Genomic DNA, 13,068 nt, shown 5'->3' on the forward strand with positions numbered 1-13,068 from the left:
TGGGCGAGATTTATACAGCCCGGCCGACTGCGCACTGGTGCGCAGATTTCCGCACGTATTTGTACTGAAAATTGATGTACAAGTTTCCCATTCGATAGTATATTTTTGAATGAGAGCTTGTACAACAGATTATTCCGTCGTTAAATTGTTGAATCATTTCAACATTGCCACTATTTGTATTTTACACAAAAGAAAATTGCTGAATAAATTTCTTGTCCTACGATATGAAGTATAACAAATATTACAATGACAATTTCGAGTTTGAAATTTGCCCAGTATTTTGGAATGTCGCAAATCATATCAGCAGATAATAAACAAGTAAGGGCTGTACAGCCTGCATTGAAATAATTAATAACCGAAGAAATCAGAATCATACAGCATTGAGAACTTTTGGGATAATATGATAACGAGAACACTAAATAATTGGTCTGGCCAGGGCAGTCTTCAAAGTTGAGCCTTAGACTTATACATGATTTTGAAAAGCGAGATTGCATTATGATTCGTTATTGATTGTGTAAATTGGTTGAATGTGTGAATGGAGGTTTCTCAGTAGTATATTATTTGCTACCCGCTAAGCACTAGTCTTTGCAAAAATCTTAAATTCACTGTAGGAAATATTTTCAATTTCCCGTTTTAGATCTCCACATTCGAGATTTTAATTATTTTAGTTAATCGTGCTCTAAAAGCACGATTTTAATTATCCCCTTTCCCACTGTGGAAAAGCGTGGACATTCTTCTATTTTTTGGAATTATTTCATTAAAATAATCATTCCATTCAAATTCATACAATTCAATATTTGTTTTTTTTTTATTTATTTATATGAGTTATTCCAAACGGAGGTTTTTCGTTCAAATAATGGTTGAAAATTTTTCAACAGTTAGCTTCGAAAAACATTTGAAATATTTCTAATCGATTGATACAATTTTTTTTTCTTAAATTCTTTTAAGAAATGCATGAGACGCTTCTCCCTATTCTCCTATTCTCCCTATATATTTTTTTTCTGAACTTAGTTCTACGATAAATGTAGTATCACAACGACCAGGATGCAGTGCGACGAATTTCTATAGTCATAAAAACCTTTTTTTGTTTTCAGCAACAGCTGGAATTCAATTTAAAGTAGATATATAATATAATCCTTTTTTTTATCAAAAGACGTCCCAATCAAATTCTTAATAGTTATGTTGATAACGAAAGCACTTTATGGGAAGAAATTCTTATAATCGTACTACATGTACTGTTATCGATGTAACGATTTAAATAAAGAAACAGTAAGAGTTAGTATTTTGTAAGTTTATCATTGTACAGAATAGTTGAAAAAATAGTCCACCATTGAATCAATCAAAATATCCAGAATCGTTTGTGGAATTTTGTTCCACTCGTCCCTTACGCATGTTCGCATCCCACGAACTGATTCAAATCGCTGCTCGTCACTGAAGACACGTCTCGCGACAATTCTCCGAAAAATTTCAACGAGACTTCGGTCGGGGCTATGAGCTGGTCACTCCGTACCCTGGATGTTCTCCTTGGAAAATCTGAAAAATTGTCATCCATTTTGTCCTCCGTAAATGTCATTACTATATTGTTCGTCAGCTTCATCTATATAAATAAAAATGGATCGCCAAATGTGTCACTAAGCGCGAAACCCGAGAAATGAATCGTCCGATTTGAGCCGTCTTTATTTTGTTTTATTCGTTTTTGTCCGTAAATCAATGTTATGGAGAGAAAAATCGGAAAATGTTCGGGAAACTCGGCAAATTGAATTCCCATATGTTTTACAATTAGATCCTGATAACAGTTGTCAGTCCATTCGATGGTTGCGCTAACAAAAGGGATTTTCAGGTGAAGTAACGCACTCCTATATTTTCTTTCTAAATGAATAAAATCCGGTCAAAAATTTCTGGTCGATTATACCTAGGGATGCATCGAGGTTGATCTTTTTCTCGACGGCAAACACCATATACTCCCATTTCGCCCTCCAATCTATGAGTTGTATGGCGAACTCTAATCTGGTTCGAATTTGCTTCGGAGTGAGATTTGAATTTTTGGCTTGATGAACTTGAGAAAAACACCTGTATGATGTGATTCCAATCCTGGTTCGATATTTTAGATTTTCCTTTATTCTTCTTCCTGATGCCACAGTTCTCGATTGTTTAACCCGACATGCTTTAACTCGAGGAGCAATGTCCGCTCCGTTCCATCCCAAAACAATCTTTTCGACATTGTGCTTGAAAGACGCACCACAGATAATCACGATGTTTGTAACACAGGTGGATTTGTTGTTGAGATTAAAACTGCACTTATATGAATTTCGCACCAAAAATTTCAAAATCCCATACCAAAAATGAAAAAGGATTCTAATGGGAATGAGAGCTCTGAAATAAATATGTATGTTGGCATAAGAGAACAACATCATCATTGATTAAGTTTAAGGCAATATTCAGCCTAGAAATTCGAAAAAAAATAAAATAAAAAATTCTTCATATTTCTGAAGTTCAGACATCCAAAAGGCAAAGGCTTTTTCAAAAACCAAACGGTCTAGTACGGCCATAACACTTGACTTAGAACGCGTTTTTTTTTCGAAACTTGTTTTTGCACAATTTTTGTCAAAAAACATGTTTTTGACTTGTTCGAGGTTCATGCGATAGCGGCATATTTACTGATTCAGAACCTGTTCGAATTTTTTTTTGTTTCAGATAACTAGAAGAATTGGAATCGTGTACGCCATGGCATGATTTTTTTTTTACTAAACGTAAATCTGTCAGTGTATCTATCTATCAATCCATTTTAATCCATAATTAGATACCGAAAATAGTAATTGAATAGTGCTCTTCAAAAAATTCAGAAAATCAGAAATTATCAACACATTTCCTCCAGTGCAGCCTGCTCCTTAACCTTTCGGAACGGGCGACCGAACCGAAGCGAAAGATCGACGAACGAGCTCGACCCAGACAGTGTTAAACGCTTAATAAAACATGTGACGTACATTGCCGCAAAGAACTTCAGAGGGAGTGACGACGGCGGCAACAATGATAAAGGCGATTCATTCTATCCACCGCACCACTAATCATTGCTCATACTTACGCTGCTCTCTCTCTCTCTCATTCGTCTCTAACTTCGTTTGCTCTCGTGCTCTCGCAGGAGCACTCACTTTCTCCGCACAATACTGTGGTATCTCAGGCTGAGTGAAAATTGTTGAGGTAGTTTCTGCATTGAGTTTCCCAACAAAGAAAATTGTGTTGGTTTTTCATCACGAGAGAATGAGTTCGTAGCTCACCGAATACGGTGAGAAAGAGAGCGAGAATCTCACGGTAAGCACAACAAATCTCTCACGCCGTGCATATTCCCATCATTGACTAGACGTTGACGTGCTTGGCAAGGTTGCGGTTGCATTTTACGATTATTTAGTCTCTTTTTCTGTTGTTGTTTTTTGTTGTACGACCCTGCCGCCCTCGTACTCTCACACGATGCGGCACGTCACACGACAGACCAAACTCGTTTTTATTGAGCCGCCCGTTGCCACCGGTCTGAGCCAAGGGGTGTTGGGCAGGGTTGCCAATATGGCTGATGAAAATTCGCTATGCGCAATTTTTCGGAATCTCTTGATAAAACGAAGGTCTTGATGAAATTTGAATTTGGTTGACATCATTGCCGACACAGCACTTGCAGCGAAACGGTTAGGGGTAAAAGGAGAGAGATGCTATCGCATTACTCAATCGGATTTATTTCCAACACAACACACAAATAAGGCGATTCATCATATTTACACGATTCACGGCATTCGGGCGGCGTGAAATCACGTTAATAAGAGAGCTTAAATTAACTGAAATAAGTATGAAAATTGATCAATTTCTATCGCATTGATTTCGCTCTTTTGCTCCGAACACAAACGCAAACAAATACACACACATAATGGGCGGCGGCAACGGGGGGAAGGAGCACTCTTGAACGGAGTATTATTTCTGTTGCAAATTGGAGAATTGCACTTTAAGAAAGTGAGCGGAAAAAGCTCAGGAATATGGCGGCCATTGCTGATTCTGCCATTTGGGACAAAGTATGTTGTTTTGTCTAGCGGAAGAAATTTAGAAATAGAAAATCGTACAAATGACATGCGCATGGTTTCGGTTTCCTCGTATCGTTGTTGAAGTTCTTTTTTCCTCGTCTTCCTTTCGCTGAGTACCCGTTTTCGGCAGGCGATGAGAAGTTGTTGCAAAGAACCAAAAAAAAAAAGAATATTGCAATGAAGCCGAATGAAAACGGAAAATCACCTCCCAATAGCAACAGCCCGGCGCGATTTGGACGTGTCGCGATTGTGGAGGTATGCAAATTGGTATTTTTTCTGTGCCTTCTTACTCAATTTTTCGTGTGGTTCCCCCGAGGGGTGAGATGATTGATGCAATCCGAAATAGAATCTCAAATGTTGGAAAACATTCACTACAAAATGGCAGATTACCTATTTTCTCAGAACCCCATCAATATGGGTATCAAATGAAAAGGCTTGACTAGTAGAACACAGTTATTTATGAAAAATGCCCAAAAATGTATCAAAAGAAAGTTCTCGACTAGTAGAACATAGCAGATAATGAAAAATCCAATTTCAAGATGGCCGCAGTCCCCAAACAACTAATTACTTTTTGAATGGTTTCATTCAGCTTGACCTGTTTCTATGTATGTTTGAATGTGTGTTGGATTGTCCCACATTAATAGAAAATTGACCCCGTTCCTGTTGAATGATTGATCTGAAATTTGGAACATACATTTAATTCTACTGCCATTATAAAACTGCGTATTCCATGATCATGAAAAATTCATCAAATATGATCGCCTATCGCCTCCTGAGAGAATCTGGATAAATTTTTGTTTTTTCATGTGAGAAAGACTTTATGGGGATGAATCAAAAATCAAATTCCTTCTATTTTCAAAAAACGAAAAATACATGCAAAAAAAACAAATTATCCGGAGGACTCGATTATTCGGAGTGAAAAAAAAGTCAATACTCCGGTGTTACAAGTGTTGTGGGTTTAATCACAAGATGGCCGACTGCAAGGCAGAAATTGTGACTTGCCCTATATGCAGTGGAAACCATCAAGTTAAAGAGTGTAAATCTCGTACAGAAAAATGCGCTAACTGCGAAAAAATACGAGTAGAACGAAAGCTAAATATTGACGTCGAGCACTCTGCCTGGAGTAGCGAATGCCCGGTTTACATCAGCCAGCGAGACAGACGTAACAAGATGGTTGATTACTCTACATAGCAACTAACTTTCTACTTATCGTCGCCTCATCATCTCGAAGGAACACCGTTATCCGACCCGGGACGTAGAGCACAAAGCAGTAAGGAAGCCTCTGAATCACCTTGCTCAGTCGTGCCAACTACCTTCGAACAGCCACCGTACCTTCGCTCTTGTCCTTCAAGTCGTCCCGGCTCTGAGTATAGTGTTGACGAAGGGGTCTTCCGATCTGCCTCCCATGGCAAGTACTCCATAAGGAACGGCAAACCTTGTTCTGATGTCTACTCACCCCACAGGAATGAGCAACAACAGAGAAATGGCAGTCCTGATTCCTCGGATATCTTAATTTACTACCAAAACGTTGGTGGTATCAACAGCTCTCTCGTAGAGTACCAATTGGCTCTGAGTGATGGCTCCTACGACATTTACGTCTTTTCCGAAACCTGGCTCAATGGAAACACTGCATCAAGTCAGCTGTTCGACAACTCTTACTCCGTCTACAGGCAGGATCGTTCGTCGCTGAATAGTAACAAACGCACGGGAGGTGGTGTATTGTTGGCTGTTCACTCAAGGATCAAATCCCGTACGCTCAATCCTCCGAGTTGCTCGACGGTAGAGCATCTGTGGATCGCTATTACCACTTTGGACGCTACACTTTACTTGTGCGTAGTTTACATGCCTCCTGATAGGGTAAACGATGGACCTTTGATCAACCAACATCTTGACTCTCTCTATTGGGTTGTTTCACAACTAGAACCGAGAGACAACATTATGATCCTGGGCGACTTCAACTTGAGCTCAATCTCTTGGCAGCATAACTCGCATGGTTTTCTCTACCCGGTTTCTTCTCAATCCTCGATCTGCTTGACATCACAAGAACTGCTTGATTCCTATTGCACCGCTGGACTGAGGCAAATGATAGGAATCAAAAATGAAAACGATCGCATACTTGATCTGTGCTTCGTCAACGAAGAACTATGTGAGCACTGCACAGTCATGCAAGGACCATCACCACTTGTTAAAATAGTGCGACATCATCCTCCTATACTGGTGAATCTCAATTTGAAACCTTTCCGACAATTTCACGATGCTTCTGAAAGTGTTTCGTACGATTTCAGTAAAACTGATTTTACCGCGATGAACAATTTCCTCGCACAAATCGAGTGGATATATGTATTTCAAGGCTGTGACGCTAACCTCGCTGCATCGATCATGTCGAGTATTCTGCTGTATGCAATCGATCAGTTTGTTCCATTGAAGATGAAACGTGAGGATACCAAGCCTGCCTGGTCAAATAGTGCCCTGAAGTATCTTAAAAGAGTGAAGCAGTCTGCTTTAAGACAGTTCAGCAAGCACCGTACGGACTCAACAAGAGCGAAATATCTAAAGACGAATGCTGAGTATAAACAGCTCAATAATCGTCTCTTCAGTGCTTATCAAGACCGTCTGCAGAGACGCCTTAAGGTAAATCCTAAAGGATTTTGGCGTTACGTCAAAGACCAACGTAAGGAATCCGGTCTACCATCTACGTTGACCAACGGTTTATTGGAAGCTGATACGACTACCGACATCGCTGACCTGTTTCGCTCTCAGTTCAGTAATGTGTTTGTCAATGAACACATCGATCCGCAGGATGTTGCTGCTTCTACCAGAAACGTACCTCGACTTCTTGCTTCTGAGCTGGATTTTGTTATCACTGACGACATGGTAATTGCAGCAACTAAGAACATGAAAACCTCCACAGGATGTGGTCCGGACGGCATTCCATCACTCGTCTTGAAAGGTTGTGTAGACACACTTGCGTCACCTCTAGCGACACTGTTCAATCTGTCCTTATCTTCTGGTGTATTCCCGAGATGCTGGAAAGAGTCGTATGTTTTTCCAGTATATAAGAAAGGATGCAAACGGAGCGTTTCGAACTATCGAGGTATTGCTGCATTATGTGCCACCTCGAAGTTGTTTGAGCTGATCGTGCTTCAGGCATTAATGCAAAGGTGTTCACAGTATATCTCATTGGAACAACACGGATTTATGCCTAAGCGTTCCACGACCACTAACTTGACGTGCTTCACCTCGTTCGTGATACATCAAATTGAGAATGGACTACAAGTAGACGCTATCTACACCGACTTATCCGCAGCGTTTGATAAGATGAATCATCGAATAGCAGTAGCTAAATTTGACAAACTTGGAATGAGTAACCAAATGGTCATCTGGATCCGATCGTATCTCACTGGTCGTAGCATGGCAGTCAAAATTGGAGATCATGTTTCATCACCGTTTCCGGTTTGGTCTGGTGTTCCGCAGGGCAGTCACCTAGGACCATTTTTGTTCCTGCTGTACATGAACGATGTCAACTTCACTATGAAATGTCTGAAACTCTCGTATGCCGATGACCTGAAGCTCTACTACGTGATACAGCAACCGCGAGACGCATTATTCCTGCAACAACAATTGGAAGCTTTTGCCGAATGGTGTCTAACGAACCGTATGTCGCTTAACGTGTCGAAGTGCTCCGTTATTTCATTCGGGCGTAAACACACACTCTTCTGCTTTGACTACACATTGGCAGGCGTACAACTCAAACGCGAATCAATAGTCAAGGACTTGGAGATTCTGATCGACGCTAAAATGAGTTTCAAAGATCATGTCACATATGCTGTATCTAAAGCCACTTCGCAATTGGGGTTTCTTTTTCGCTTTGCCAAAAAATTTAAGGACGTTTACTGCCTAAAAGCCTTATATTGTTCAATTGTGCGTCCTATCCTGGAATACTCATCCATTGCTTGGTCACCGCACTACCAAAATGGAACACAACGCATTGAATCTGTTCAAAGGAAATTCATCAGGTTTGCACTTCGTCACCTCAGCTGGAGGGATCCTTTGAATTTGCCAAGCTACACAAGCCGGTGTAAGCTCATCAACCTGGAACAATTGGCCGCGAGACGCAAGGTAACGAAAGCATGCTTCGTTGCAAATCTTTTGCAGGGCAATATCGATTGTCCTATACTGCTCAGTAGGCTGCACATTAACACCCGTCGTCGTCATCTACGATCACACTCATTTTTCATCATACCTCATGCTAGAACGAACTATGGCCTACATGAACCAGTGCGGAGTATGTGTCGTGTTTTCAATAAGTGTTACTTTGTGTTTGATTTCAATGTATCACAAGAATCGAATAAGCGCGAATTTAGACGATTTTTTTGTTAGCTTACGGTGTTGTCAGTTTTAAAATTTGTGTTGTTAGTTTAAGTTAGTTTAAGTACTAATGTCATTGGGATGGAAATCATCTGTTGGCAAATACAAAGAAATACAAATACAAATAATCGAGTCCGACCTGTACTAAGAAAACTCTAGAAAAGTTTTGAACAATTGAGAAAAAATTAGAAAAGGAATATAAAATCCCGAAACAATATAAAAATATCAGAACAAAAAAAACATCAGAAAATATAAAAAAAAATCTGAAAAAATTGAGAAAAAGTATTGAAAAAGAAAAATTCAAAAAAAATCGGAACACCCAAAAAAATCAGATAAAGTTAGATACATAACATTTAGAAAATAAAAAAAAACTAGAAAAATCATAACAATTTTGGACAATATAAAAATATTTAAAAAAACCACAAAAACCAGAAAAAATAACCCAAACCACAAGGAAAATGAAATGTAGAAATTTGTTCGAGTTTTCATTAAAAAATATCAAATTTAAAAAAGCATGTACTGAAAGAAAATTTACAATACATTTTTATATTGCGGAAAATAAATTTTAATTAACAAAAATTAAGCGCATTTTTTAATTGTGATAACTTAAATAATTTCCTGCATTTCATTCTCCGACCAAAATTGTTTAGGTCTGATAGTTTTTTTTAGTTATTTAGTTATTTTTGATTTAAAAAAAAATTAAGAAAAAAAATTAACTTCAAAACTATGAAACCCAAAAATTGTTGATCAGAATATGAAATGCAAGAAATTCTTCAAGTTTTCATTACAGGATTTCAACAAATTGAAAAAAGGCACAGAAAATGTCATCCTTCAGATGCATGGATATCCTTGATGGTAATTATTTTATATTTTATCAAAATTTAAAACAAAAATATGCATTTTGGTCAAAAAAATTCTGTGTTTTTTTTCAATTTATTTGACATTTTTCAATGAAAACTTTAACAAATTCTTACATTTACTCCTTTGATCGAATTGTTTTTAAGAGTTAAGTTTTTGGGTTTGATTCTTGTATCACAGAGGACATCACTATTTACATCTATCTATATATATGTGGCTTCAATTATTTTAATTGAGACTTTCGTGGGATCGGAAATCGATTGTAATAACACGCGTAAATATTCGAGATAAAAAGAACTGGTTTATTTTATACACGCTCCCCAGCAAACATTAAGTCGTATGAATAGCTATAATTGGAGGCGATATACATACAACCAAGACACATTTGTATGATATATGATGCAGATAACTAGCATATACACACAAAAGTGGAGGCGATATACGTATATGCCATATTTTGTACGCATATAAAGCCGTATATAACGATATGCGATGCTTTTTGGACTGATATGCGATTTGATACGACAACGTTACCACTCAATCCATCGATGACATGGAAAATCGTGTTTTTGCATTTTATGCGATTTTAGATATATATGATCGATATCTTGATTGATATTTTATGCGATTGTGATTTGATACGAAATTATATGTGACTTATCATGTGCAAAGTTATACGATTTAAAGTTTGCTGGGTCTCTTCTTATATAGAAATTGGAACAATCATGGAATTCTCGTCTATAGTCCTGACCATCAAAAGGGTTATAGTATGGCAGAACAATTGTATATTCAATTTGAACAAATTGATTCGCATTCGTATGGAACCTAAAGCACTTTCGTGTGCGACAAAAAGTGTTGCACTTCGGATGTCACACAGGGGCTGCAACGGTATCTCAGATGGCACTACAGTATCCCCCTCCAAGAGAAGGCAACGATCATTTGTAGCGTTGTGGAATCTTGACGTGTCGTCCAGATCGGGTGATCGTTACTGGCTGCTCTGATGATGTAGTTGTAGCCGAAGTGGTTGGTTGAGATAGTTGTTGGTCTTCTGTTGTATATGCAGGCTTCAATCTGTCGATGGAAATATTAGTCTCCCGGCCGTTTACCCTGATTTTGTAGTATTTGTCGCTTCGTTCCAAAACTGGATATGGCCCGGCATATGGCGGTGATAACGAAGGCCTTATTGAATCGTTACGAACGAAGACCGTCTTACATGTGCTGAGATTCGGGTGAATGAATACATCACTTTTTTTGTGCCAAGCTGTATCAGGAGGACGAAGCTTGCGCATTGTGTTTCGAAGATTGTTCGCAAAATCTGTGCTGGTACTGTTTTGAAGATTGTCAGAGAAAAATTCAGACGGAATCCGAAGTATTGTCCCATAAACCATTTCTGCAGGCGATGTTCCAATGTCCTCCTTATGGATTGTACGCAGGCCAAGAAGAATCATCGGTAGGTGATCGGTCCAACGGTCGGGATCATGGCAAAGAATGGCGGCTTTCAATGTTCTGTGCCATCTCTCGATCATACCATTGGACTGCGGATGATATGGTGTTGTTCGAAAATGACTTATCCCAAAGGTGCGAACCAACTCTGCAAAAAGCGATGATTGGAATTGTCGTCCTTGATCAGAGGTGATGTGTGTTGGTACACCAAAACGTGATATCCACCCAGAAACTAGTGCTTGAGCAATGGTAGGGGCTGTCATATCTGGAATTGGTATTGCCTCCGGCCAGCGCGAAAATCTGTCGATAATGGTAAAACAGTACCGGTTTCTATTACTTGGTGGAAATGGACCTACAATGTCGACGTTGAGGTGACAAAATCTACCATCCGGTGTAGGGTACCGACGAAAAGGTGATTGTGTGTGACGAGCAACTTTCGAGCGTTGACATTCCAAGCATCTTCGGGTGTAATTGATGCTACGGAGTCCCATGGAATCGACGATGGCATCCGCGATGCTCGCTTTTCCTAATGGATCTCCTTTTGAAGCAATCACTGCTGCCTGCGCGTGAGCTGGAAGTCTGGAGGCCCATAAGTCCAAAAGTACAAGCTCACTTAATGAATTTCCTGCTACTCGTCTCATCTCGCTATATAGCTGACTGGGCTTCATATCACCAAGAGGCATATCGGAAAGTACCCGCTGCAATCGTTTCTGCTGACTGTCGGCGAAATGATCAGTAAGCATTCTCTTGATGTATGGATACTTGTCTGCGACTGGTGTGGCGTCTATTATGGACCGTAGTTCCGTGAGCTTATTCGGGGGTACCTGCGCCATCACGATGTTATACTTTCTGGCGTCGTGTTGATTCCCTAATCCAGATGCGGCGAACCAGAACTCCAATGATAAGAAGTATGATTCTATGTTCGATGCAGTCATTATCGGCGGATTCAGACGAGGCAAGCTAATGGAATCGATGTTACCAATCTCTTGGTCGTTCTCATCTTCCCTTTTGTCCAATGACATTTTGCGCGAACTCGGGTCACCAATTGTGGCTTCAATTATTTTAATTGAGACTTTCGTGGGATCGGAAATCGATTGTAATAACACGCGTAAATATTCGAGATAAAAAGAACTGGTTTATTTTCTACACGCTGTCTTCTTATATAGAAATTGGAACAATCATGGAATTCTCGTCTATAGTCCTGACCATCAAAAGGGTTATAGTATGGCAGAACAATTGTATATTCAATTTGAACAAATTGATTCGCATTCGTATGGAACCTAAAGCACTTTCGTGTGCGACAAAAAGTGTTGCACTTCGGATGTCACACAGGGGCTGCAACGGTATCTCAGATGGCACTACATATATATAAATGGAGTGATGTCTGTCTGTCTGTCTGATTCTTATAGACTCGGAAACTACTGAACCGATCGACATGAAAATTGGTATGTAGGGGTTTTTGGGGCCGGGGAAGGTTTTCGTGATATTTTGAGACCCCTCCCCCCTCTCTAAGGGAGGGCTGCCATACAAATGAAACACAAATTTCTGCATTACTCGGAAATTAACCAAGCAAACGAAACCAAAGTTGGCATGTGAAAGTTTTAGGGTGCAATAAATGTTTCTATGATGGTTAGACAGTCCTTCCCCCACTCAAAGGGGGGGGCTGCCATACAAATGAAACACAAATTTCTGCATTACTCGAGAATTAATCAAGCAAATGAAACCAAATTTGGCATGGGGAGGTTTTAGGATGCAATAAATGTTTCTATGGTGTTAAGATACTCCTTCTCCCTCTCTTAGAGGGGGCTGCCGTACAAATGAAACACAAATTTTTGCATTACCCGAGAATTAATCAAGCAAATTAAACCAAATTAGGCATATGGAAACTTTAGGGTGCAATGAATGTTTCTATGGTGGTTAGATACCCCTCCCCCCTCTCTTAGGGGTGGCTGCCATACAAATAAAACACAAATTTCTGCATTACTCGAGAATTAATCAAGTAAATGGGCGGGACGAAGTTTGCCGGGTTAGCTAGTAATTTATAAGTTTAGTTAGTGGTGTATAGGGGTCTTCGTAGCCACATTGGTTGCGCGTTCGCTTACTAAGTCAATCGTTCGTTCAAACCTCGGAACCCTTAATTGACCATCTTTGTGTTATAGCATTATAGACTAACTACGTCCACCCGACAATCATCATTGATAGAGATCGATTCACGATCGGAGTCCTGGCCTCTCTCCATCCATACAAGCTCTGCTTGCAGAAACATCGGGCTGTTGTGCTGTTAATAACCCAGCAAGGATCATATCAACTGTCTCCGCTGTCTGGTCTAACTGAACAA

At 39.6% G+C, this 13,068-nt stretch overlaps 1 protein-coding gene across 3 annotated transcripts in view; it reads right to left on the minus strand.

Annotated features, from left to right (window-relative positions):
- LOC129762470 (serine/threonine-protein kinase tousled-like 2) overlaps positions 1–13,068 on the minus strand; it is a 358,161-nt gene that overhangs the window by 269,250 nt on the left and 75,843 nt on the right. The gene's annotated exons all lie outside the window — the stretch shown is intronic.

Source organism: Toxorhynchites rutilus, chromosome 1 (genome assembly GCF_029784135.1).
Source record: "Toxorhynchites rutilus septentrionalis strain SRP chromosome 1, ASM2978413v1, whole genome shotgun sequence".
In the NCBI taxonomy this organism is placed as follows: domain Eukaryota; kingdom Metazoa; phylum Arthropoda; class Insecta; order Diptera; family Culicidae; genus Toxorhynchites; species Toxorhynchites rutilus.